Genomic DNA, 23,831 nt, shown 5'->3' with positions numbered 1-23,831 from the left:
CTTTGTGCCTCATCTGGGAGCAGGCTTCGGTACATTGGATGAGGTCATTGGCTGGATGCAGTGCAAACCTGGGCACTTTGGAGCCATCACTAGAGAAGCTGGTCCATCATCCAGTCTCTTCTGTCATTTCCATTGGCCTCTATCGAGCGCTCTGATAAGATCAAGATATGTAAGAGCCTGTACGTTAAATTCTTCGTAGCCAGAGCCCAGGTCTGTAGCTTCTTGGTACTGCTTCTGGAAAGGAAAGCTGCCTTCCTACCTCAGTACTTTACCTGGGACTGAACCAGACTGAGCTAAATAAGACTCCTTCAATGTAATGCAGTAAAGAATGAGTTTCTAAGGCAGGGTGAACAGGGAATATTTAAGAATGCGATACTGAAAACGAAGTGCTAAAAATCTGTGAATGAATCTCACAGGTCTGGAGTCTGAGGTGTGGAGAAAGAGATGGCACAGGAAGGGATCATAAAATCACAGAATCCCAGCCTGCTTTGGGTTGGAAGGGACCTTAAAGCTCCTCCAGCTCCAACCCCTGCCCCAGGCAGGGACCCCTTCCACTGGAGCAGCTTGCTCCAAGCCCCTGTGTCCAACCTGGCCTTGAGCACTGCCAGGGATGGGGCAGCCACAGCTTCTCTGGGCACCCTGTGCCAGCGCCTCAGCACCCTCACAGGGAAGAGCTTCTGCCTAAGAGCTCAGCTCAGTCTCCCCTCGGGCAGGTTCAAGCCATTCCCCTTGCCCTGTCCCTACATCCCTTGTCCCAAGCCCCTCTCCAGGTTTCCTGCAGCCCCTTTAGGCACTGGAGCTGCTCTAAGGTCTCCCCTTCAGGAGCCTTCTCTTTTCCAGGCTGCCCCAGCCTGATTCTCCCTTTGGAACTTAGCAGGGTTTGTTTCCTGCTGTGCTGCTGCGGCACACAAAGCAATGAGTTCTGTTGCTCTGGGTCTTGCAGCTTCAGACTGGTGTTTCTTTTCCTTGGGGACCACTGCTGTTGTTTGCTGCAGATTCCTTCACATCCTGCCTGGCTCTGTAACCTTGCAGCACACGTTTTGCTTTCTTTACTGCCTCCTGGCACCTGGAGATCTGTTTCTGTCCCCAGGTGCTCACAAACCCTGTGCTTTCCTGCCTCCCATGGCTGACTGTCTTACAAGGACAGAGCTGGACTTATCAACAGGTATTCACAGCATCTGCTGTCATCATGGCATCACCCTCATTGCCAGCAGCATCCTGCCAGGGAGCTGGCACTCGCTGTGGTGCGCGTGCTGCCCATCTGCACGCAGATTCACTTAGCACCTCTTGCCCTAGTGGAACTGGCACGTGTCTCGCTGTGGGCCCGGAGCCACCCAAGCATATGGGCTCAGTCTGCTCCAAGTGTGTGCAGCAGAGATGGTACGTTTGTAAACCAGGAGCGGGATTCCTGCGTAGCAAAGGTAGTGCAGCTTTGGGGCCTGAGACTCTCTCTTTAAATCCCTGTGAGCTGAGTATGCTCTGACCTGCGTTTCTCTGGCTCTTTCTGGTATAATCCAGTGCGGTGACAAAGGTCCAGATCAGCTCTTTTCCCATCTCTGCAAAAGACCAAATCTTCCAAACGGTTTTTCTATTCAGTTAATTTTTTTTCAGCTGCATCCCCAGAGCAGGGTTGCTGATGCTGTATATACAGAGCAGCCTGCTCCCAGTGCGTTATCACTGTGCTGAGGACCTGGGATGGCTTCTGTTATGTTTCTGCCATGTCTTTGCTGCTATGTTTCGTCTCCCTGTGGCTGTTGTAATTGCAAAGGCAATGAAGTTATCTACTGGAGGCCTTATTTTCCATGTATCCAGGTAGTTTCTGCCCGTCACTCTCCCCTTGTCTGTGGGTTTTTCAACACCGTATTTGATATCCCTATATCCTCAATTTGGCCTCTAAGCAGAAGCACGGACCAGGGTTGGAGTGTGAGTTTGGTGAGGTTGAGGTTCTCTAGATGCCCCTGCGCAGTGAAGTTTTCCATGAAACTTGTGACACAGACATTGGGAAGTGTCCCCTGAATGAGTTCTCTTTTGCTTGTTCCCATTGGGATGCTCAGGAAGAATCCATTCCATCTGGAGGACTAAGCAGAGTGCATAGAACATCTGTGGCACAGGGGAGACTTCCTTCCTTGCTTTGAAGGTGACTGCCAGCAGTGGGATCCCTTGTTAGCTCTACTAACAGAAGGGAAGTTGTCCTGTTAGATGCCCCAGTGATCCCTTGTGCATTCCTGCAGGTGAGTGAGTGAGTGGCTTCCCTCAATGCCCATCCCTTTTCCAGAACCTCGCTTTTCTCTCTTGTCAGAAATGTTGTTGGTTGGCAATGTCCTGTGTTAAATCTGGTCTGGAGGCGATCACAAAGCGTGAGGCAGGCTGCAGCAGTGGTATTGGGCCCGATTACCTTTTCTTTGGAATTAGTATTCCAGGAATCCTGTTGCAGGGTTGTATTGCTCAGCTCCTGTGCAGAGATTTTTAATGGGATAATATTGATCCAGTTGGGACCAGTAGAGCTTGCAAGGGACGAGTCATTAGGCAGTGTTTGTAAGGGCTGGCCTGAGCACTTCCATTGCCCAGTGAGTTTTGAAGCAGTTGGATTTCTCCACCGACCTTTGAAATAGGCTTGTGTTAAACACCCATCTGTGTTCTGGTAGCAGGGTGTATCTGTGGGACTCTAATAGACTTCTGAAATACATGTGATGCAAAACAAAGTGTTGCCTTTCCCCTCAGTTACTTGTAGAGTCTTCTGCCTACTTCATCAATACCCTTAGGAGATCAGCTGAAAACCATGCATTTTCTGTGGGAGATGGTGGAAGGAATTAAATGGAAGCATTAGTCTGAACTGCAAACAATAAGCGGGTGACCAAACCAAACAGAAGGGACCATACTTAATCCTGACGGATTCACCAACGCTAGGAGAAGCATTCAATATGCTAGGTGGAGCTAGCATGACATCTTTAAAGCAGCGATGGAGAAACCCTGTCTCTAGAAGAGGATTTTAGATCCTTCACTACTCAAATTGATGACAGGTTTCACCCCACCTGCCAAAGCTTCTGTCATCTTCCTCCTAACCCCAGTCTAGATTAACTCTGTAATGCTCTGGGTTAACGTGTTCAGGCTGGAGAAGCACAGCACGTCCTGCAAAGGGAGTGGGAGACAAATTCTCTCTGGCCAGCTGGAAAGTGCTGATGGAGCCTTCAGCCTGTGGCTGGAACAGCAGGAAAAAGCCTGGAGCTAAGAAAGTGGGAAAGGGGAACGTAGGAGAGGACGGGGGCCTCCCAATGTATCATGGGTGCAGAAGGGGACATTGTCCAGGTTTCTGGTGTGGTTTTGTGTGAAGATCTCTGCTCCCATGGTCATTTGATGGCTTTCTGGTGTTAATAATGGTTCAGTTTTCACAGGGTCCTCAGTGCTGCTATGTGAGACTGTGTATGGAGAGGTCTCATAAGTCGTGTTTAGGGCAGCAGATTCCCAAGGGAGGGATTCTGCGTCTGGGAGCAGCAGGGCAGGAAAGAGCAAGGCAAAGCAAAGGTGGGGAATGTGCTGGGGGCCCTTATCGGAGAGTTGGTCTCCAGAGGTGGAGGAGTGAAGCTGGTGGTGTGAGTCTGGGCCTGACAGCTCTGATCCCTGTGGCTTGGAGTGAACAGAAACCAGATTTCCCAAAGTTGGGCAAATACATGGGCTGGAATTATTTTAGAATTCTCCCAAACCCATGAATGACCAAACCAGGTGCAAAGAGAAAATTCTACTCGGATAGAAAATTTTGTAAACTTACTGCTGAAACAAGGAATTCCCTTAGGAAGAAAACTCCCTGAAAGCATCCTGAGGTGGGGAGGGTGCCTGAAGGCCTCTGGTGAGTTTGGTACAGCTCACGGTGCCGCTGGGTTCCGAGCCCATGCAGCTCTGGTCACTACTGATGGCACATGAGCTCATCATTTGACACCAGCTGCAGTGGTTCCTGTCCAAGAGCTCTGGTCACAGCATTGCCACAGTCCTTGTATCCCCCAGACCTTGATCATTGTGTTGCCTGCGCAGACCTTTCTGGGTCTGGAGTCTGTGATGTTGCGGCAGAGGCTGATGGAGTCTACGTGGCATTGCCGTTTTCCAAAGCACCTCTCAAACGTGTATGGAATTGTTAGGGCTATTTTAAAAGATGGGTTATGAGCTTAAATGGTTATCCCAAAGTAATTCATCATGCCAGCACCAGAGGTAGAGGCAGAACCCATTATTTTCCTGTTTGCTCAGCAGGAGAGACAAGGGCCCTGGAGCAGGAAAGTCAAGAGATCTAAAAGTAGCAAGTTCTTCCTACACTTATCAGCCATTCACAGCACATATGGCCAGAAAGGAAGTTTAAATAATTCAGTCCCACTCCTTTATCAGGCAGCTCAGTTTAACCTTGTTATCCCTACAGCAAAGATATTACCTGTGCTTGCCCTTCCCACAGTACCGCAAGCTGCGGTTAGTCTGCACCGAGAGACAGGGGATCTGCTGCTGGCAGCTTGGGGTTTGTATGGGTGTTTGTTTCATCACTCCTGTTCTACCTGGCTCTTGATGGGAGTTCATGTTTCAGTTCTTAGCTGCTCAGCCTTGGCCCATTTTGGTACAGCCTGTTCTTCATTTAGTACTTTTGGGGGGTTTTATTCACAGTTACCTGTGGTTTGTCCCTGACCCACCAGTCAGAAGCACAGACCCCACTGCTGAATGGTGCCTTTCCTTCTTTGAAGGCTCCATTTTGGAATGGGTTGACTTGTACTTGCAGACAGCAGACCGCATTGTGGCCATGGGGTTCAGCCCGGAACACTCAGGATGCAGATGATTGCCTGATGCGTTGTTCCTGTGGTCCTATTTTAATGTTTCATTTTTCAAATACATTTGAAAAGTTTCAGAGCAATCACGACTGACTTCTCAGAAATAACTCAGGAGAGAAGCCCCAGTGGAGCAGGAACCTTGTTCAGGGCAGCAGAGGGGCCCTTCTAGTCCCCAGGATGGGTGAACATGCTCTTCTGACTGTGTGCCAGCATAGTCATTGGATTCTGCAAACCCTTCTCACAGTGCAAATAGTTCCATTTCTGAATCACAGATACCAGCAGGGCTGTGAAATTCTCATTTCTAAATACAACAGAGTATTTCGAGCACAATATAAATACTGATCAAAAAAAAAGGGCTAGAAACCAAAAAGTGATGCAGTGCTGACATTTTAATGATCCATGAGCAGTTATGTCTGCTTCCAAGCAGTCCAGGTCACAAGGTGGTTTTTTAGCTTGCAAATGTGGTGTTTGAAAGGGCATTGAGGTCTCCAGGGTCCCTGGCTTTTTCCTCCAACAAACTCGTTCTGACCCACATGCACCTCCTTGGGTGAGCGCTGCAGGCGGTCCTGTGATGTCTCCCAGTGAGGTGCTGTGGCCTGGTGCTGTGGCTTCCGTGCTGATGCCTTTCTGGAAGTTCTGAAGTTCTCCCAGCATAGATAAATCTTGGGATTGTCAGCTCACCATAGAGTCATAGAGTAGAGTCATAGTCATAGAGAGTCATAGCAAGGCTTGGGCTGGAAGGGGCCTTAAAGCTCCTCCAGCCCCAGCCACGGGCAGGGACCCCTTCCACTGGAGCAGCTTGCTCCAAGCCCCTGTGTCCAACCTGGCCTTGAGCACTGCCAGGGATGGGGCAGCCACAGCTTCTCTGGGCACCCTGTGCCAGCGCCTCAGCACCCTCACAGGGAAGAGTTTCTGCCTAAGAGCTCAGCTCAGGCTCCCCTGTTTAAGATTGAACCCATTGTCCTATCACTATGTGCCCTTGTCAAAAGTCCCTCTATAAATTCAACATTTATCCTCCCCTTCTTCCTAATTTTGCTCTAATTCTTGGGGTACCCGGTAGGAGCAGTTTATTCAGTATAGTTGTGTATAGCTGTCATTAGGTTTGTGACTTCCACGATTCTCTTTTTTCAAAGCACAGCAATGGTGGCTCTGCTCTTTTAGGCTGACAGTTCTTTATTTTGCCTTTCAAGCCTTTGAGAAGGGCTTTGCAGTGTTGTTGTGAAGAGCTGTGTGCTCCAATTGGAATACCTATTTTTGGTGGAATATCCAGTTTAGTACAAATGCCGTGTGAATTTTGGCTCTTGCAGTTGTTTATAGAGATCTTTAGGGATTCAGGTTTCTGTAGTCTGACACTTTGCAATGGGATGTCTTCCTTACGCTGGAATGGTTTTAAAATGAAGTCTCGTCCTGCCCGACCCATCATGTGCTCGGTGCAGCAAAGGGTGGCCCACGTCTCCCCTCTCACACATGGGTGCAGTTCTTGGTGACAGACCTGATAGGTGACAGTAAGATGTGACCCTGCAGCCTGGGTTTTCCCACCAAATGACTCTATTGTACACAACGAAATAAATCAGCATTGGCAGTCCTTTGCTTTGAATCCAGTTTTGATGGATTCCTCGGGTCTTGCACTTCAATAACCCTGCCTGTACATGGAATATTCTATTCACTGTGTTGCAGAGACCTCTGCATGTCAGGACAGATACTTGTAGCAGTGGATGCAGTCATTGTGCTGTGTTTGCATACTGATCAGAGGGGTTCATGAGGCATTAGACTTGAGAAATCCTCAGCTATGCTCTGTAGAGCAAATTTGATCTTGGATACTCAGGGGAAACTCTTGAGGAGTATAAAGCCTTGAGCGTCGATGCTGGCATTTTGATTACTACTGACACATGTTTTGTAGCTCCGGTGTCAAAAAGGCATGCAGGGCTTAATAAAGACAAATTAGAGCTACTTCACTGTGGTGGCTTCACACAAAGCTGCGTGGCCTGGAAGCAGGGACATTGGCATTGCACTGATCTCCTCAGGTGCTCAGCTTTTAATAGCCCCTCTGTACAGGCACCACAGGGAAGCAGGGATTTATTATCCCGTGACGCCCATTTGCATCAGCAGTGACTCTTCACTGATTCTGCGTTCACGGTATCGAGTCTGTACTTGTTCTTTCAGGGTATTTCTCAGAAAAGCCTGCACTTACACTACACTTAACTTGCAGATCGCTGTGGTGAGGCAGTGGTTTTGTCACTGAGCTCAGGCTCAGGTGTCCGTGCTGCTGGTAGCTGCCCTCCTGGTGATGGGGACAGGTATCAGTCAGGACAGTTCTGGTGCCTCCCGTGGGCTTGGGGAATAAAAGGTGTTAATGTGATGCTGCGTGACACAGAACGGTTTAACAAGGTCTGGAGCTTCGTCCTGCTCAGAAAAGCAGGTTGTGTGTAGCAGCAGCTACCACTGAGGGCAAAGCAGAGATGTTTAATAGCATTAATTCCCTGTGTGACAGACTTCCAGAGGGTGCTTCAGGGGTAGGGGAAAGTTCAGTGTGGGGTGGAGCTGTTGGCATTATCCTTGATGAATCCAAACTGTGACACACTGAAGGACCAGCACCAGCCAGAGCATCCCAAGGCACACGCAAGAGGGTATCAGGGGCAGAAAAGAGAGAGCGTGGCTTTCAGGTGGTGCGCAGCCCCCTGCAGGAGAGGGGTAGCTGGAGCATCAGATACTGCAGCCAGTCTGAGACCTGCTGAACTCATCACATGTGGCACAGTGAATCTCAGCTCAGTGTCGTGTAGCTCCTGGCTCTGAGTTGCAGAAGGGGCATCCTTTCTGGGTGACACCAGGGTGCAGTGTCCCTGCTGCTAGTGCAGTAGCACCTCCCATGGGAGCCATGCCACTAACCTGGCTCTCCTGCCAGGGCATGCTCCATGCCCCTGGTGTGTCCCAGGTGCTCCGTGTCTGCCAGAGGTGATGGCAGGGCTGTGTGTGGGACGTGGCACAGCAGTGACCAGGCTGGGATGCTCCCAGAGGGGCCAGTAACAAGGGTAAACATTTGGGCTGTGTATCCCGGACCTGATTTTGCTTCTGGGACAGAGGTGGGGATGTGGGAGGCCTCACTCCCTGGTGCAGGAGCTCTCCTGCACGCTGCCCCGTCCCTTCCTGGCTCCCGGGGCGCTCTCCTTGCCCTGACCCGGGCAGGGCTCCTGCACAGGCTGCCTGCCTGCCTGCATGCAGGTTGGATGCTGGAGGTGCGGGTGTTTGCTCCTCCAGCCCGCACATGTGAGCGATGTGCCTTTAAGACTAGCAGGAGAGCAATAGTATCTCCCTCCCTCCTGTTAATTGTAACATGTTTTTCAGCCATGCTTTCCAGTCACATTCGCAGGCAGGAGCGGGAGCCGCGCTGGAGCTGCCGCCGGTGATGGGCAGCGCCGGGGGCCGGGGGCCGCGCTGCCCGGAGCAGGAGCCCGCTGTGCCCGGGCGCTGGTGACGCCGCCGCGCTCCCTCCTCACCCCTGCCCCTGCCACCTCCTCCAGCGCGGGTCCGGCTCTGCTGCGGGCCCCGGGGCAGCGGTGGTGCAGCAGGAGCCGCCGGCACGGGGGTGCTGTGGGCTGCCGGGGGCATGGCCGGCTCCCTGAGCCCAGAGTGACTGCAGCTCACTCGAGGTCAGGACTGCTGCTGCCCGGAGGATGCCCTGGGTGTCTCCGGTTATCTCCCTCCCGCCTCACCGCAGGGTATCCGGAGTTGCTCGCTCGCCCCTGCCGCGGGGGGACCGAGGCGCAGGCCTCCAGAGGGTTAAGAGCATCTGCCTTTACGCCAAGTGTTGGAGCAGGAAATAATCTGCAGAGATACATGTGCAGCAATTCAACTGCTGCTGCTCTCCCGGCTGCCGCGCTGCAGGTCGGTGTGTGAGGGATGCTGTGCTGCTCACAGAAGATGCTGTCCTGGTGTGTCCGAGGCACCGGGCACAGCAGCAGAGCCCCAGTGATCTGAGCTGGGGAAATGTCTCCATCCAAGAGGAATTATGTTGCTGTGCTGGGTCTGTCAGCTCACTGAGGTAGGTGCTGCTGCCTGTGCAATGTGCCGTGATCCTTGCCGAGGGATGCGTTCCTGTCCTCTGCCTGGACTATGGAATTAAAGAGATCTGCCAGTGGGAACAGGCTTTAATTTGCAGCCTAATGCCAGACAGGAATGTGTGTGTGTGTGCAGCAGGGAGGGGACAGCAAAGGATACCCAAGTGATACCTTTTGTGCCTGGCAATAAAGTTGTGGCACTTAACTGAGACAAACTTGCCTGGGTCTGTGTGGAATGCACCTGGGAGGGTTTGCTTCTTCCTGGCAGATGACCTTTGCAAGGGGTTGGCCGCAGTGGACTGGGCTATGCTTGGCTCGGAAGGAGGGACACAGTGCACTCTACAGGTCCCTTCATTCCGCTCCCGCGGACGTGGGGAGGACAGAGGACACCCAACCGAGAGAAAACGCTGCGGCAGGGAGGAGGTGGCTTTCGGAGGAGTGAAATTACAGTCAAAGGAAGCAAAGAGGTGCTTTTCCCTGAGAAAGAGGGAATCTCGATGTCCTGAGGGTTGATCTGAGTGTTTGGAAGTAGAGAAGGGGATTGGCTTCGGAAGCAGCCTGTGCGTGAGTGGCTTCTGGGGTTTTTGCTTTCCCAGCTCTGTGGACAGGAGTTTTGCTCATCTCTAACTGCTTTACCACCTCTGCACACTTGGCTTCAGGGCATTTGCACCAGCTCCCGGGAGAGAAAAACTGCCATCAGAATTCCTTAGGCTTGTTTGGGAAGGTGCTTTCCTTGGGGGATCCCTAACAAAACCCATAGCAGCCGATGCTCTCCCTCTCTCACTGGCGGGACGTGCTTTTCCGTGTTGTCTTGAGCTCCCCGGTGGGAGCTTTGCTCTGCAAAGGTCAAGCTGAAAGGGAAGTTTTCAGACAATTTCCCCTGGAAAACCAGGGTGCTGGATGCTGGATACCTCTGGTTTAGTTCTGCTGGCTGCCCCACACGTGTGTCTGCACGGTGGCTCCTGAGCACGTGAGCGCAGACCCTGGCACTGCCCAGGTTCCGTACCTGGATCATGCAGGGAGGGGTTTGTGCGTGTTTCTGTCATTGCAGATCTATGGAGCTAGCACAGCCGGCAGTGCCATTGCTGTGTGACACTTCCAGAAGTGTTGCTGTGGCATCCTGGCAGCACGAATGTGTCACTAACAACTGCTCTTCAGGAAAAGAGCAGGACTGTCATCAGCACTGCAAAACAAGTTAGTCACTTCTGCTGGCTTTAGTCAGGGCTTCCTGACTGCAATGTATCTGAGCAGTTTGGTCAGAGCATTTCTTACTGCCTCCTCCACCTCCCCAGGGCTGTTGTGCTGCGCTTGACTCGGCACTGACAGACCTTATAGGGAAGGCTGGAGAAGAATCCCCCATTTTGGCTGTAATTTGGGCCCAAATGCAGGCATGAATGGGCTGCTCTGTTTCTGCAGCTTGTGCATCCTTCTTTGGGACCCTGTCTAGGAAACCCCTGCTGCTCTGCCCAACCTCTGTGGTGGAGACAGAGGAGCAGAACTGGGTCTTGCTCCTGCGTCTTGGGTGGGTTTGCTGCTGTGTATGAATTGAGGAGCCACAAGCCCTGCTGGAGATGGAGGCTTCGATGATGCCCAGGGAGTAACTGCTCCTCTCCACCCTGGGAATGGGGATCCCTTCTCACCCACATAGTAGGTAGAGCTGGGCACAAGGAAGAGAATGATCCCCCAGCTTCATTTTCGAGGTGAAAACAACACCTGGTGGAGTGGCACCTTTGTAATAGCAGTGCAAATCCTGTGGATGACTTCCCCTTAAAAGAGCACTTATAAAGGGTGGTGAGCATTAAATAACTCATTTGGCCGTGCAGGAAACACTAGAAAGCACATCCCGGTCACTGCTGTTTGCACACAGGCAGAATGGAGATGAGAACTGCCTGGGTTAAAGATGCTACTCCCAGACATAATCTCAAATTAATGTGGTGCTTGCTGACCAGCAGCTGTTTTGGTCATCTTGGTGCCCCTCTTCCAGCAAGCTCATAAAAGGGCTATGAGAGGATGGGGAGAGACTTTTCAGCAGGGGCTGTTGCAGCAGGACGAGGGGTGATGGGTTTAAACTAAAGGGCGGAGATTGAGGCTGGACATGAGGAAGAGCCTTTGTAGAGTGAGGGTGGTAAAATACTGGCACAGGGTGCCCAGAGAGGTGGTGGCTGCCCCATCCCTGGAGACATTGCAGGCCAGGCTGGATGTGATTCTGATCAGCCTGGTCTGGTTGAACATGTCCCTGCCCATGGCAGGGGTTGGACTGGATGAGTTTTGAAGGTCCCTTCCCACCCAAACCAGTCTGTGGTTCTGTGATTATATGAAAACAGGAAAACGTTGGAGTGTGTTTGCATGTGCTTTGGTCTATAGCAGCAGATGAGAATCTGAGCCTTACTGTGGACTCTCATCCACTTGGGAAATCAAACCAGGACATTTGAACTACTGATTGCTTCTACAGCAGCCTTTCTTGTCAGTAATGAAGTTTTGCATTAATCTCTAATTATGTGGAAGTTAAGAGCTGTTTGCTGGAGTTAATAACGGAGAGGTTTAAAATTAGGCAGAAGCTCTTCCCTGTGAGGGTGCTGAGGTGCTGGCACAGGGTGCCCAGAGAAGCTGTGGCTGCCCCATCCCTGGCAGTGCTCAAGGCCAGGTTGGACACAGGGGCTTGGAGCAAGCTGCTCCAGTGGAAGGGGTCCCTGCCTGTGGCAGGGGTTGGAGCTGGAGGAGCTTTGAGGCCCCTTCCAACCCAAAGCAGGCTGGGGTTCTGTGTGTAAATGGGGTGGTCAGCGCTGCGTTTCACATTCGCTGGGCTGGTCCCTTCCTCTGCCTGATGGACCCATCTCCTAGAGCAAGGGCTGGGCTCTTCTCCATGTGGCCTGTTGATGCTCTGCTGCAAGATGCAGCTAAGCATGATGGTACCTGGGCCCAGCAGTGACCTGGCAGCAGTGGTGCTGGGATCCCTGTGAGGCCCTTAGTGACATGATTAGTGGTGGGCTTGTCAGTGCTGGGGCAATGGTTGGACTTGTTAATCTTAAAGGTCTTTTCCATCCTGGTTGCTTTGATGATTCTATGATGTGATAGGAATGGCACCAATAAGCAGCTGACAGGTATGTTTTTTAAACCATGACAGTCACCAAGGGCCCTGTCTGTGAACACTTCCACCACTGCCCTGGGCAGCCTTTTGGGGAAGAAATAGTTGATTTGAAATTTAGAATTTGGAAGCAGGTTCTAAACCAGCTCCTGGCGATCAAAGCCTGGGGTCCAAAAGATGTTGAGATAAAACTGTGCCTTCCTGATGGTGTCTGGAGTGTCTTTAAGAGAATGTGCTACCGCATTTGAAATCTCTCTGCCTTTGTACCACTTATAAAATGCATTCACAGTAGGTGGTGGCATCAGCCTCCTCTCTGTGAATGCAGATATTTATATTATGCAAAAGGTTTTCTCACTTTGCTGCATTCAGATGGTGACTGGAGATACCATTCTTGTTAGATGAAAAATTGAGGCTGACTTTAGAGGTGAATTCAAAGAGCAATTTCTATTTAATATATATAGCAACAAATAGGAACAAAGCTGCTTAAAGATTACAGTAATGATGAATCATTATATAGCTCTCTGAAAAGCAATAAAAGTCAAAATGGAGTGCTAGGATTTAGTCGCTTAGAAAATGCACAGAAAGGAGCCTGTCTAGTGAAGAGGGTTTTACACCACATCAAAGTCAAAATGTTTTGAGGTGCAAAAGTACCAAGTGACTTTCACCCCAAGGAGAAGAGGCAGCTGCTCCTTATTGGATATTGCTCCAGAAGGTTATTTCTTTGGTTGTTAATAACTCAGAATATTGTGGGGTTTTTTAACCCTCCCTCTCCCCCCTGCCGTGTTTCAGGGCAGATGCTCTCATCCTGCTTTTCCTGTTGGCTGCTATCATTTTTGTTATTAATGCTAATTAAATGCTGTAACTTCTGAAGATCACATGAGTTTGAGCCATCAGCCCAGTGCAAATGCTGTCATCACCAGAGCCCATCAAATGTTCAAGGGACTTCAATTTTGCTACAGGGCTGCAGTGGGTATGGCTGAGGCTCCTGCTACCTTTGTTCCGATGGCGCGGATTGTAACGTGTGCGCTCCTGTGTAATGCAGCATGAACAGAGACGGTGCGTTCCTCAGCTGTTGAGTTGCACATTCTGGACATAAGTCAACAAACATTAGAGAAATGATGTTACCTCTCTGTTCTGGAGAGCACTCTGGGGAGACCTTGCTGCAGCTTCTCAGTACTTAAAAGGGACCTTTCCTGTGAGAGATGGGGGGAGACTTTCTAGCAGGGGCTGTTGGGGAGGACAAGGGGTTCCAGCCCACGCAGTGGCAAAGTGGAACTGTTCATGGCCAAGTTGGACACAGGGGCTTGGAGCAAGCTGCTCCAGTGGAAGGGGTCCCTGCCCATGGCAGGGGTTGGAGCTGGAGGAGCTTTAAGGTCCCTTCAGCACAAACCAGCTGGGATTTCATGGTTCTATGAAGGTTGTTCTACCTGTGTAAGTGGTGCAGGGAATGGGGTGGCTGCAGCAGAAGGTGAGATCAGCTCCACCAAGCAATGGCAGCTGGTTTCAGTCCTCAGCCTGCTCAGCTCCACCTCCTCTGGCGGGTTTTCATGGGAATGGGAGGCACAGTGCAGGATTCACCCTTGCAGGTGAGTGTCCCAGTAGCGATACCCCTTATGTGTCTGCTCACTGGGACCCAGGGTTGTTACTTGAGTGTAAATACTATCTCATGCACACATCATGCTTTTCCTCTCCCTGATAAACAGCAATGAAATCTTCCCGACTTGGATGTTCCAGGCTTTATGGTGAACCTGTAGCTGGAAAGTCTTTGCCAGCTCAGAGACTGCCGCAAGTGATGCGTGTTTGTGACTGTGGGCTTTGCAGGTCTCTTGCTGCTGCCTGCTCCCCCAGCACCTTGATTCTATGCAGGGAGTTACTATCCCACAGAGAAGACACAGTGGCATGAGACTTGTCCCATAAAACATTTTGTCACTGGGTTTTAACGGGCAGGCTTGTTTCAGCCAAAATAGGGAATTCAGGAGTGTGTTCTGATGCCAAGACTTGCAGCATCAAACCGCGGGTGCCGAGCTCTGTTCTTTTTCAGCGTGTGCACCATTCGGGAAGCTCTGGGCAGACTTGTGGGATTTTCTAACAGCTATTTCTTGCAAAGGGAAAAATGAAAACGATTGCAGCAGCATATTAATTATCCACAGTTTAATGTATAGAGTGGTTTGCAAACAGTTATTGTGGACATTGTTATCTGAAAGACTGTAATTTTAATGGTTCTAATGGGGGCTATTGTAGGCCTACTGAAACTCTTACAGTTATGGTTTAATTTTAATATGGGCTCTATTTGAAAAGCCTGTATTTTTAGATTTTATGGTACCCAGAATTATGTGCTTGGCTTATGACAATAAAATCATAGCTGAGTGCTGGAATGTATGTGAATATAGCTGTTAATCATCCCCTTCTCTGGTTCCTAAAACTGTGAGCAGATACAGTACCTCAGGTAAGGATGTATGAGCATTCGGGTGTGAATATGAGAAGCACTGTCTGGTAGCCCTTGGTCTGTAAGCCGTACAGGGTTGTTAGGATTGTGGTGTTTGACCTCTTGATAACACAGGCTATAGAGAATGTCATCCAGAGATTTCTGCTTGCCTCTCGGAAGCATATTGAGCCTTATTGAATGAACATGGACTCAGAGGTGTCCTGAGGGTGGTTGTCTCCCGTGATTTAACAAGAAAATAAACCTAAGAATGTTCCAATCTTAGCTCAGTTCCTTGTTCCATCTGTTGAATCTTCTTCCTTTGCCTACTTAATTAAGCAGCTTGCTAGTAATGGGAATCGTTTCCCATGGCGTGGACAAATCATTGTTCAGTCTTCCTTCTGCTGAAGGGCTCCTGTAATTTAAACTCTTCCCACACAATCTCTTTCCAGGCCCTCAAATTCTGTGTGTTTCTCTCCCAGTTTTTCAGCATCGTTTTGAGCCGTGGACATCAGAGGTGCCTGTTCTGGAACAGCAGAGCACCACATTCTGCTAATACCCTCACTGACACCGCACGCAGAAACAACATCACCTTTCTAACCTTGAACAAAATTGCCTTTCTTCAAACATCCCAATGTGTCATTAAATTCTGTCGCTCCAGCATGGCCCTGGGACCTCACGTTGCATTTGTCTGCCCTGACTCCCGTATATGTTTTTAAGTCTGATTTCCTCATAGAGCTCACCCCTCTGTAAGTGGGGCAGATCATTCAGTGCTGCCACTCTGATCCTGGGCAAGCAGACTTATGTTTGCCTGCATTACAGTTTCTTACCTCTGACAGGGCATATCAAGGGGACTGAGTTGTTTGGCTGTTGTTGAGTTTGACAATATTTATCACTTAAGCCAGTTCTGAGCTGCATTGGGCTGAGAAGCTTGTCTCTGTAGGGCTAGTTAAAAGCACTTCCATTCAGTGATGGCTCCTCATTAAAATTGCATCTTGACGATGAGCAGTGATTTCTGAAGTGTTCGGTAGCACTTTCATGTGAGGATATTCTTACAGTCAGTAAGTGATGTGTCACCGAGCTGTTTGCAAATGCAGACGCACAGCTCGTATCCCTGACCCCCCGCAACTTCCATTATTAAGGGTATTTAAAACCATATCAGGTTATCCGAGAGGGCTGTTTGAGGTTCCCATCACATGCAGAGACAGGGTTCCTGAAGGTGCAACGATCTCTACAGCTTTCTGCTTCCTGATGGCCATGGGGTGGTGTTATCCAGGAAGCTGAACAGATTTCTGCTGTTGGGGTATCCATAAAATCACGATGACAAAGATGAATCAAGTTAGAGGTGTGGTGTTTGAGCAGTCTTCCCTTTCCCCCCACTTCGGTCATTTCTGTGGTTCCTGCCAGTGTTGAATTTAATGGCTGTCTGCATTTCTTAGGAGCTCAGTTCTTGCAGTTGCTCTGTGGTGTTGCTCTGGGGCTTACATCCAGGCTGGATAATCATCTTGACCACTTAGAATGGCTTGAGTAATATGTCCCTTTGTGATCCATCAAGACCTCTCCTGTTCAGTGCCTCGCCTCATGCTGACATCCCTGTTTTTTCCTTAGTTTGATCATTTTTCCATTACCTCCCTTGAGGTAATTCCCTTCCAGCAGGAACATGGAGTAAAACCTTTCCTCCTCTGATTGCTGTGCTGTTGCTGTTTTCCACTCCTCAGCACTCACCCTGGAATGTCTTACTGAAGGACCCCTGGTCCTTATCTCTGGGGCCCTGTAATTCCACCTTTGACCACTTTTTTCTCTTTTTCCCATCTTCATTTTTTTTCACAGCTTTTTCTTGAGCAGTCCATTTGTTTCCTTGACATAACAGTTACTGACAGCCTGGTATCCTGTCTCCAACAGTGGCAAATAGCAGATGCTTAGAGAATAATATAAGAAACAGGTGAGAATATAATAACCCTAATATATCCTGCCAGCAGTGATCAGTGTCATGTATACCTGAGTGTGTTTGGAATGTGTTTAAGCCAGCACAGTGAGCAATATAATGCCTAAAGCCATGTGAGGAAAGAATCAGTTTACAAGATGGCAAATTTGCTTGTGTACGTGCTGCTCTCCAAAAGCTCTGCCCTCTCTGTGCCTGGCGTTGCTTTGCTGAGCACCAAGGGCCACGGTGCTTGTTTCTGAGCCAGTCCTGGGGCTCTGAACTGTGTGAATCAAGAGGAAAAATATCCTTGAATGTTTTAAACTGCCAGGTTTGAAGTTGCATTTAGAAATAGCTCTATTAGCAAATGGAATATGTTATCCAGGGCACTGAGCAGCTAAATCAGGAGTGATGTTGCAGGCGTTAGACCTCTAATTGCTGGTTCTTTAGCTGTGTGCTTCCTCCGTTACTATCACTACTGCAGTAGCCAACACACTTACCATAGTTTGATTTACCCCAGCTGATGGTCAGCTTTACTGATAGAATGATTGTGTTTAGAGTCAGGTTTTCTTCCTGTGATGTATTCTCTTTTGTGAGTGTTGCTTTGTTCATTACTATCCACAACATTTTTGGAGAAGTCCTTGGAGATTCCTTAGGATGACTTATAAAAGAGCAATAGGAAGACAGAGGCCCTTTATAGACATGAGTGACCTTCAGTGCCCAGCGCTTCACTGTCTGACCTCACCCATAAGGGTTCTGTTCATGTAAATGGGTCCGTAAGTCCCTATGGCTCTAACTGCTCCAATGCATGCCATGTGCTTGTTGAGTGAGGTTGGACATTATTCTTCCTGTGGGTTTTCCCTTCTTCTCCCTGAAGCAGAGGGGTGCCTCTAATGAGTACTGCCCAGTGCTCCTAGCAGTGGCTCCAGGAGATGTTCAGGAGGACAGGGTGGGGAAGCACCCCATTCCCAAATGGAAGCTTCCAATGCTGGTCCAAGTTGTGTGTGCCCCAGCTCAGGAGTGTGTGCATATGTAAACCAGCTGGTTACAAATTCAGGGCAGAAAGGCACATAATTCCTTAGATGCCAAAGGGAACTGTATCTAGAGATGCAGGATAGAAATATGGCTCCCGATAAGTGTTTTAGTTCAGTATAAATCACCTGTAAGTGTAGCACACTCTATTCATTTAGCTTCTGACAGCGTTATTTAGGGGTGATATGAAGCAGTCACAAAGTAATAAGGGCTGCCTGAGAAGAAAATATGTGCGAAAGCTCTTAGGTGTAATGCTCATTTAAATAAAACGCGCTCTGCTGGGGCTGTGGGGTATTTCTCTCCAAAGTCTCAATAATATTCCAACCTTGGATGCTTAAGAGTTGGTTTTCTTCAAACTGAAGATGCCACAGTTATCCCAGAATGTTTAGACTGATTTTCAGGTTGGGTTGATTCATTCTGTTCTTAGAAGAACGTTTTATGAGCATCTGTATCACATCTGTAACTACAGACATCACGTCTGTAGATGCAGTCCAGCATGCTGTGTGCCTCTAAGCCCCACAGGAAGCCCAGGGAGCTAATGGAGCACGATACTGCCTGGTCAGACCATGCTTCAGGTTAGGCTGATGAGTGAGGGCATGTTCAGCTGCAGTTCTGCATCCAGCTCTGAGACATCAATACAAGAGGGCCGTGGAGCTGCTGAAGTGAGGCCAGAGGAGGTTTTTCCCTGGTTTTGTGTATAGGCTGTGTCCTGTGCCATGGATTCCAGGTGAGAACTGTGATCAGGGGGTGGCTGTCGGCCCCATCACTGCCCCAAGCAATGGTGGATTCAGAGCCCTCTGTAGTTTGCAGGTGGGTTTGCGATGTTGTCTTACGTTGATACAGAAGATTCCATCTCCCAGAGGTGAGTTCAGAGTTTGCTGAAGCACTTTGTGGATAACAGTTACAGAGCTGAATTCACCTCTGCTCCTGGTTCTGGGAGCACACTGCATGCTGAGGTGGAATTTCCCCTTTCGCTGCCTGCTGCATAGGGACTGCTTTTTTGCCTCTGTCTGAGCGAGGAAAAATGAGAAAAGACTTCAGTCAAGCCCCAGGCTTCCTAACAGTATGAGAAGGCTCCTGAGGGGCAGCAGGGATGCTGTAATGGAAGCGCTGTTTTGGAGATGGGTTTCTGAGAGGTCAAGCTTGAAAATCTGTATAGTATTTTCGAAGCTATTTCAGTTTAGTCGGGGGGGGGGGGGCGGCAGATTTTTAATGGAGAAGGAAATAGAAGAAAGGAGTGAGGCCTCCTGTTTTATTTGATGTTTGAAGGTGATAGGAAGAGGTAGCTCCCTTCGGACAAGAGGCTCCGTTCTCCCTCTCCTGTTTTGCACAGATGTAGATGCTGACTGGATGAAGATCCAAGGGCAAACTACTGCCCAGAGTTGTGGCTCCTATCTTTTATAATAGAGGTTGCTATAATGTGATATGGAAATCCATTGCAATGGCAGTGCTGGGGTGTATGTAATTCTGGAAGTGCATTGGGTTTTTAATGACTTCTGAGGCTAAATTACCTGTTTGTAGCAGTTCTTTGGCTATCAGAACATCGTGTGAGAGTGCTCAGAGTTTACAGCTTCTGTATCTGTTTCCTGGGGTTTGGGGCAGCTCCCATGCAAAAGGTGACTTTTTGGGTGATATGGCTCATTTCTGTGCAGTCTCATAGACTGCCATAGACTGTAACATCTCCAGATTAAACATTTTCTCAAGTTAGTGACTTTTATGTGGATGGTGATTGCAAGCAGGGAGGGAAGGATATTAAATGGCAAGTTGTATGTGGGTTTTGGGAATAAAAGCTACATAATATTTATGTAGCAGCCACATCCTATTAAATGCCTTTGAATATCATATGCGACAGCATCTCTCCAAATACCTGCTAGTGTTTCACTGTAGTGGGGCTGGCCTGTGAGTGCTGATGTGCTGAAGGGTTCCTTGAATCAGGACATGGAGTCTTTCAGGATCAGAGTTCCACTGCTGGGGGCTGCACTGTGTGGCTGTTACCAGCACAGGATGGAGGTGTGAAATCCTGGAAGCTGCGCGCGGGGTCTTACCTGGAAAGGGCCCTGGGAGCTGTGAGAGCTGTGCCAACCATCAGCCTCAGGAGCTGCAGCCTCCTACGCAGCGTGTGAAGAGGAGGAAGGGAAGAGAGGGGCTGACTCAGGGCAGGAGCTCGCTCAAGTTCTCAGCTGAATACCTGCCAGGGCTGGGTGGAGAAACGTCTTTTGTTGTCTTAAATTCACTGAGGATGACTCCGGGAACAGCTCTGTCCCGCACTGCTCCCGTTCACATTGGAGATGAGAACTTCAGGGCTTGTCTCCTGATTGCCCCGACCGAAGCGCGCAGGTTCTGCAGGATAAGGCTGAACAGCGTGTTCTGAATGTGCAATAGCCTTGGGGTTTTTCTTCGGAGAGGCTTTATTTTGTGATCTAATTATCGCATGACAAGGGTTCCTCTGTGCTCATAATAGGAAGGCAATTAAACGGAGCTCTCAACTTTATAGCAGAATCTAAAGGATTACTAGAAGGTGTTTCTCGTAATGTTGACTCTTCTTTTGCAACACTTATTTATAGGCGTTTCATGGACACAGATGTATGTACAGGAATAGTACATATTTGTAGACTAAGCATATAGTTTAAGGCAAATAAGCAAGCCTTGCCTTTAGTAGACTTTTTTCCTGCATAAGGACTCTGATTTCAAATAGTTTGGATAATGGTGTCTTTGCTACCAGAGGAATGTATGGATATGACTCACAGTGTCATAAATACTATGGCTATTACAGTGAGCATCCAAGGGAAATTACACAAAATTATAGATTTGCCAGGGTTCTTTTCTCTAACGGCCAAACTTCAAAATAGAAAGCTTTATTATGCATTTTGATGCATTTGAACTACTGAATGTTCTTGCTGGCCCACTAGACAGTTTAATAAGGCTCCTGAATATCATCAATAATTCATGCATCACTTAAACAGGGATGCGATACTTGTTGTTCAGCTTTTATCTGAGCATAGGATGTTGAGACCTACTGTGGGATGCTCAGGGGCATGCTCTGTGCTGGCCCTCAGCCCTCTAAGAGGTGTTCTGGAGGGTGGTGCTTCCCAACAGGGCAGTGTCCTCTTTGCCCTCCCCATAGCTGTTGCTGTTCCTGAAGGGGAGTCCATTGGCAGCCAAGGATGTGGCAAACTCCCTTCAATGTGACTTGCCTGGTGTGAATGGTGTAAATCATCCCCAGTGTGTGACTGTCCCTGCTGGCCGGACCAGAGACAGGACGCTGATGGTCCAGGTGGAGAGGTGTGGAGTGAGCCTAGGCTGGGGTACAGGGAGCATTAGTAGTGAGACCCCAGCGGCAGTCCTGCGTGCGGGCTGGATGTGGTTCTGAGCAGCCTGCTCTAGTTGAAGATGTCCCTGCTCATTGCATGGGGTTGGACTTAGATGAGCTTTGAAGATCCCTTCAACTCAAACCATTCTGTGATTCTATGATACATTGACTGGTATTTATGAAGAATCCTAATGGGATGTGGGTTTGGTTTTGTTTTTTAAGCATGCCTTTGACGTTCTTGTTTTTGTTCCCATTGTACAGCCCTGTGACATTCCTTGTTATCCTAATCCCCATATCCAGATAGAAGGTTTAGAAACAAAGAGGGTGAGAAGGGCCAAGGGTAAGTACAAGGAAGGCTGTCCCCACTGGCCTGTCTTCTTGACATGCCTCAGGGAGTTCTGGTGGCAGCATTTGCTATCCTTGATCTCATTTTACCATTAAAGAACTGAGGCATGCAAAGCATTGAGGCATGATACTTCATCAAGATGAGCATCTTGGCAGACCTGAGAAATGACAGTGAGTTTCCTGGATAGCAGTTTTCCTGCAAGAGCCTTCATCCTTTAGACTTGTCACATTTGAGCTGTGCTCATGTATCTCTACAAATAGAAGAAGAATGCTCAGAAATTAAGGGTGAAATGTCACAGGTATTTCTGAAAACTGCTAACAATGGTAGTTCTGAACAGGAAATTGCTGCACAAAGAGCAGAACTATCAGATAAATGCAAGAAAACAGTGCCTGGAACAATTCAAGTGGGAGTTTTACTCTAGGTGGAATGAGTCCAAAGTCAAGACCTTCACCTTCTTCTCTCTCCCTGTTTGAATTCACTGTTCTTTATCAGGCTTCTAGGACAAATCTCATGCTGCCTTCCTGGGCGGTGTATCTGCTGTCTGGACCACGGCCACACTGTGCCCCAGCTCCGTTCAGGCTGCAGGAGAGTGTGAAAGCCTCCCCGGCTCCGCAGCTTCGGGAGCCAGGCCCCACTCCCCAGGCATCTGTGAGCTGTGCTGCTTTGCAGGCAGGGTTTGTGCAGCGAGCTGAAGCGCTCGGAAGCACAGCGCTGCACCCTGCCAGCGTGATGCCTGTGTTCAGCGAGCTGAGGAGCAGCAGGAGCCGGTTCTGCTCGGCTCCATGCTGGCATGGCACAGGGCTGGGACGCACAGTTTCACTGGCACTGGTGCTGGGTTGCTTATGCCTGAGGCACAGGGTTCCTAGCAAAAACAGGCTGGAGGTCTTACCTTTCCATCTAGCCCTCAAGGCGTTCGTCCTGGCAACGTGCAGCTTGTTCTGGAAATAGTGTTCAGGTGGTGGGTGTGTTTGAAAGGAAGATGATGGTTCTTCACTTGCTTTTGGCTGTAATGATGGCATTCAGATTTCAACATTTCTCCCTTAACTCCTGCATTGCAGCCATCCTTTTCCTCCAGCTGGAGTGTTTGGGCTGAGGTGCGAATCCTGGCTCTGTGGTGAAACAGCAAAGGATGGAAGTGGCTGATGGTGATCCCCGGCCTCCTTGTGTTCAGGTGTCAGAGTGGTTGCTTTTAAGCAAAGGCCAGAGTTCCATATCCAGGGCTCCCGAAGGGATGGGGAGGAGAATGGAGAGAATGAAAACCCCATGGGTTGATATAAGAGCAGTCCAGTAACTAAGGTACAATACAAAACCACTACTGCTACCACCAGTAATAATGATAAAGGAAATAACAAGCGTAACCAATGCTGCATGCAGGTTCATCAGTGCAAGAAAGGAATTCAGAGCAGTGTGATGAGCCATAGGACCTAACGGTTGAATTCTGCATCCAAATTTACTTTGCTGTAAATCATGGAATCACAGAATGGTTTGGGTCAGAAGGGACCTTCAGAGCTCATCCGATTCCAACCCCATTGCAATGAGCAGGGATGCCTTCAACTAGATCAGATTGATCAGAATGTATTTCTTAGTGTCCTTTTTTGTTTCTGAGCATGGAAATATGCCTTTTGTGTTGGCTTATTGTCTTTTAATAACTTATTGCATTGATTAAAATAGATGAGATAGGATGTACTTTGTGCATGAACACTGGCAGAACTGGAAGCCTAAAATAGGGCTGTACCAACAGGTGCAGATGCTCCTCATCAACAACTAGGTGTTAGCTCACTGTTCCAAATGGCTTCCTTCATCGGTGGGTTGTGAACGCTCCTGCTGCAGCTCGGTGCAGACTACCATTGGGCTGTCACTCTTGCCTCGATAAGTATTTCCTTCTGTAGAATGCTGTTGGAATAAGCTCTTAACATGCCTGTCTTTGGCATGGGTCTTTGGAAAGCCCCATTTTCACAGCACATTTTCTTTTGAAGTCTGATTCAAATCCCCATTGTAATCAGCATGGCCTCCTATGCATTTTAATGCAGCCAAATCAATGGACATGCATTTGGGAACAAAGAGTATTGCTTGCATCTGCAGGGTGGGAGGATTCAACCTCAGAGCACTGTGATGTTCAAAGGAACTTGGGCATCATGCTGAAACCCAGCCATGTGTGAGCTGTGGCTTTGGGTTACTGGATGTGGCCCTTGGATGTACCTGTGGGGGGAAGCATCGGTGCTCCCACACATGCTGTGGCTGGCTCCGATGCTAACGTGGTTTAGAAAAGGGCTATAGCAATTTGTAGAGGGCTCAGTAACATTCTGCAGGGATGAGTGGATGTCTGAAACCTATGTGCTTTAATGAGAGGCTCGGTCTGCTCAGATTAACGTTAAGAGGACACTTGTCAGCGCTGCAGGAGATGTGTGGATGTAGGGGGCTTTGAAACCAACAGGCAGAAGTGGAACTGTGATCAATGGATGAAAGCTAAAATTAGGCTAATGTATGTTGGAAGAAACACTGCCCTAAATAGGTATTGCCTAAGAACAGAGCGAATCTTTATCACTAGAAGTCCGTGGGAATACAGCAGTTTTGGGCATCAGCACCATCACTGACTCCAGGGCAGTGCAGGAGGCTCTGATTGAGGATTTCGGGGTTATATTATGTGCAAGACCACACTGAATGTTTGGACTCGCTGCTCTTGGCCTTAAAGACAAAGCCCTTGGCAGGCACTGGCAGGAGTGAGCTTTGGAGAGCAGTCTTTCAAACTCACACCATGAGGTGCTAATCCCCCAAAGCATCCGGCCTCCATTGGGCAGGGTTGCTCCGGGACACAATGAGTTTAAGAAGGATTCTTTGCCTTGGTGGTTTGAGTTCATTTT

General features: G+C 49.1%; 1 protein-coding gene across 6 annotated transcripts in view; it reads left to right on the top strand.

The window, feature by feature from the left end:
* HTR2C (5-hydroxytryptamine receptor 2C) overlaps positions 1–23,831 on the top strand; it is a 215,952-nt gene that overhangs the window by 24,130 nt on the left and 167,991 nt on the right. For 5 of the 6 annotated variants that reach the window (XM_061353287.1, XM_061353288.1, XM_061353281.1 and 2 more), the window contains exon 1: positions 8,359–8,838. The exons of the other annotated variant lie outside the window; for it this stretch is intronic. The gene's annotated coding sequence lies outside the window, so the exon portion shown is untranslated. Of the gene's footprint in view, positions 1–8,358; positions 8,839–23,831 lie in introns of those variants that run through there. 6 annotated transcript variants of the gene reach the window in all.

Source organism: Neopsephotus bourkii, unplaced genomic scaffold, assembly GCF_033783945.1.
Source record: "Neopsephotus bourkii isolate Nb327-2 ecotype Australia unplaced genomic scaffold, CSIRO-AGI_Nbou_v1 NB_668, whole genome shotgun sequence".
NCBI classification, from domain to species: Eukaryota; Metazoa; Chordata; class Aves; order Psittaciformes; family Psittacidae; genus Neopsephotus; species Neopsephotus bourkii.
This window is presented reverse-complemented; position numbering and strand designations above follow the sequence as displayed.